Source organism: Megalopta genalis, unplaced genomic scaffold (assembly GCF_051020955.1).
Source record: "Megalopta genalis isolate 19385.01 unplaced genomic scaffold, iyMegGena1_principal scaffold0065, whole genome shotgun sequence".
NCBI lineage: Eukaryota > Metazoa > Arthropoda > Insecta > Hymenoptera > Halictidae > Megalopta > Megalopta genalis.
Window position 1 is genome coordinate 838,469 of NW_027476134.1, and position 4,322 is coordinate 842,790.

A 4,322-nucleotide genomic window follows, 5' to 3' on the forward strand; every position below is an offset into this window, starting at 1 on the left:
CGTACTTCAGGCTCTACTGCTTCTTCAGATACCGAGGTGCCAAGTACACGTGCTCGATTGTTCCTCCTTTTGCGAAATGCTAAATTATATTGATTTTCTTCATCAGAATCTCTTTTGGAATCAATGATTTCCTTTATCCATTGTTCTCCTTTCAAGCGTTTTACACTCATCCTGAAGGGAACTAAATTCAAATTGTAAGTTATACATTAAAAAAATTAACGATATAAGAAAACATTCCAATTTGTTTTTCGTAGCTTATCTATATATTATAAAACATATATAATTAAGGCACGCTGTTGACTGCTACTAATTATATTATAATGGAACGATTAGAACAGCCGGGAATTTTAAACACAGAATAGTAAAGTAATGTGTACTATAGAGAGTAATCATACACACATAACTTTCCGTTGGTGCTGTTAACGGTGCCCACATAAAGTGCCCACATAACTTTCCGTGGATGCCGCCAATAGGCGGCGGTAGTACTGAAAGGGTTAATTGATTTAAGGTTTCCGTTACACCCTTGTGACCTGCGATTAATCTACTGCGAGCTTCTTCTATTAATTTTCATCGAATTTCATCTACTGGTGTGATAATGTTATCCGTGTTCGTAAGTTGTGGCAAAACTGGGCTAATATCTGGTTCGTCTCCATCAGTTGAACTGCTGTTCTCCTGGGATTTAGATTCGTAATCAGATATAGACTAAGTTATACTTGGTTCACTGATCTTGGCAAGTGAGATTATTGGTAGATGTAATGGCGTAGATGAGGCTCCTGGGAGATTGTAGACCAGTGGAGTTTGCATCATTGTTTCTTCTAATCTTGGCTTCGCTATTATCACAGTTTCATCTATTGAATTGCGTTTGCAAAAGATGCTTGGGTCGTCGATTTGGTTATTTCGCTATTTGGACGTTTGGCTCTCATTGAGAGTGTGGGTTGTGGATGACTTAAATGAATTTAACGCTGTCTTAAATTCCCACGTTTTCGACGTTATGTTCGACGTTCTTTTCCTGTGGCTGAATAATTATTCTTGAGCGAATTTAAAGTATGTGGAAGATAAGCTATGAAAAATATGTCAGGAATGTTCTTCGTATGTCACACTTCCAGTGAACATTTTCTATGACTTCAATCAACTTTCTACTTGACATTATTAAAACCCCAGAGTAACTATGAGAAGAAAATAAAATAAAACATTTGTCTACAAACTCCTATTAAAATTTGGACGAAACACGCCTAAGTATTCTCCATGTTTTTTATTATGTTGACTTATATGACTAGACATTTTCGGAATAATAGAGAATGTTACTTTTCATCTTTTGTAATACACTGGTTTATATACACTTGACTAAACCAATTTCACACTATCCGATGATTTTCGAAAAAGGATTTCATAATTTTGGTATTTTAAATAATGTTGTACACATAATAAATCTCATAGGTGTACTTTAAAAGTAGCTGAGAAAATTCTTTTTAATGATAATATAATAATTTAAATCTCTGTAGTTTCGGGAAAATACTCTTTATATTATACTATGTTGTAATGCCACATAGTGTTTGTTTTCATTAGTTTTATTTAATCTGATCTTATTTTTAGTAATAAATATTTAGCGTTATTTATAAAACTTACATTTGTAGGATAGTAATGCATAAATGCCAGTTGAAAACGTGATCATTTTTTTATATCATTATACTCGAGGTAGGAAAGTTAATTCTTAATTCTATCAATTCGTAATGAGACATAATTCTGTTTGTACTATGCACAGTATTGAACTATAAGAATTATACATATATCTGTTTGAACTGTTCAAACGAACACGGTAACATACAGTGTATTTGTATGTATTATAATAAGTTTGCTCGAAAAAATTTGAACGCAAATTGTTATATTAAGTTTAATGTACAATTCATAACTCCTACTATCCTACTATAGTTTAAAGCTAACGAGAAGACTTTTGCGACGAACATGCCCGCACTGTTTATAGTCATCTCCTCGTCAAATCTGAATAGTGCATATAGCGGCTTGAGTACGAATCATGCATAATTAAGGTGTGGATAGTAAAGTATTATTATACTACTTTCATGCTTACTATAGCGAAGACAACCTTCAAAATTGACATCACTTTTTCAAATCGTGGGTTTAAACATCAATGTAGAGTATTATCAGAATCTGAATCATAATGTTTTATGTGAAATATTATATAATAGAATGAACCATCTACATCTCACAGTTGTATGAATTTACGTAACCGGAGGATGAAGTTTTGGAAATGTGTAGTACTCATAAGGCTCATAAAGTGCAGAAATAAGTTAAATGTTCGACAATTTCCAAAATTACTAGTTTGTTATTCTTCTCAAATTTCCAAATATGTTGCAAATGTATCTTTTCGTTGGGAAGGATGAATTGGAGGAAGGATTGGAAGGATGAATTGGATAGTGGACTGTATGATACAAATAAGATTCGTACAGAGGAGGTTATAGATGATATACAATAGAATGATGAAATGTGATGATGTGTCGTGAAGGTCATGAATGATACGATTAAGCGATCAATTTATGGCTATAAAGCTGTATCGAAATTTGCAAGCGCAATCGATTGTAGCGAAGCTAGGCTGCAGGCGCAAAAATATTACAAGCGTAATGTGAATTGCGCGCACAAGAGCAGAGAAGAATTTCAAGAGTAACTATATGTATCTACGTAACAGTAGCTGATAACTGAGATGACAAATGAAAACTAGCCACGGTCGCGGTGTGAGGGCCTATTTATTTCGTTGTGAATATTGAAAACTAAGCAGCACTGAATGTTCGTTACAGTGCACGAGGGCAATGTCCTAACGAACAACGTTCTATGGGAAACGACGGAAAATAAATAATGGTCGCGCTAGAATTCTTATGCATCGATCCAAGTGATACCAGTAAAGAGGAGGTAATCGACTGGCGATTTAAAATTGATCAATTTGATTTTAGACACACGGGGCTATTTTCTTCAGTGCACTGGATCTGTATTGGAAAATTTATAGTTGGGTCGGGTTGTTGCTTGACAAATTTCCAATATTCGGAATCAGCAACTGAATCGCCAACATCTAATTTCACCACAAATGAAGAGTTGCATTAAATGGAACATTCAGATTGAGAATACTCCATTTTTTATTACTGCAGAGCTGTGCATTCTTGGTAGTTTGCAGGACATTTCTTGTACTCTACGCGCCCGAAATAACTAAATGTGTTTCTGTAATGGTTATAATATGGAGGAAGAAAAGCAGTGCAACACCCACTCTTATGTTATTCATCGAAACCAAATTATTCGAAATGCATTAATGATAATACTGCAGCTTGGTTTCAGTAGTTGAAGGCAACTATGGCTGGACTGTTAATTATCTCATATCTTTCGATATTAGAGCGATGCTTCCCTAAGTATTAATTATATGTAAATATAGCCATTTTCAAAGAATGATGAGTTAACTTCATAACGATCAACCTCAATTTCCAAAGTATTTGGAAATAATTGCTGATTAATTCTAGGTTCCAAAATTTCAAATAGTGTGATATACATAACAAGAAATGTAACCTGCAGTGGATACATTCTCAATAAACGGGCAACAAATATTAATCACATAATGAAAAATACCAAGATTGAACGATTCCTACTAAACATTCAAGTGGAAATATAGAAAGCAGGAATTTTCTTGCTTGAGGATTTACGGCTTTTATCGTCAGCAAAAACCGATTGGATTAATATGGAGATTGAGTGATGCCGTTTTCATGTCAAGATTCACGTCAGTGTTCAGCAGATATCTAGAAGACTGGTTCTTCGGCTTGAGACTTTGTACGGCGCAATTGCGGAAGTAATCAACAAGAAAAGGAAGACTACATTGATCTGAATTTCGATGTACTTTTGGTGCAAGGATTTGAGATTTGATTTTGGATCTTTCATACCAAACTTTCCTGAATTTGGTTAACAGTCTGAAACATTTACTTCTCGGGGTGAACAGGATCGGAAGCGATTGTGCGAAGTCGTGTATATTATCTATGAATCAAATTGTGCATTAATGGCACTAAAAGTCATGTAGAAGCAAACTTGAAATCTGGATCGGTAATTTTTATTTACTCGTCATTATATGCTGTTGCCGTCCATTAATTAAAAACTTGCAACCATATTTGGATAACAAGCAATACAGCTTCAGAGGATTGATTTCTACATTCAAATCCTACTGCCACTAGAGATATTGCTTTCTCGAGTTCGTTGATCAATTTACTGTCTGCTTTTCCTATTCTGACACGATTAAATCAAATACTCTAGATTTATAAAAATCCATGTTTAAAATG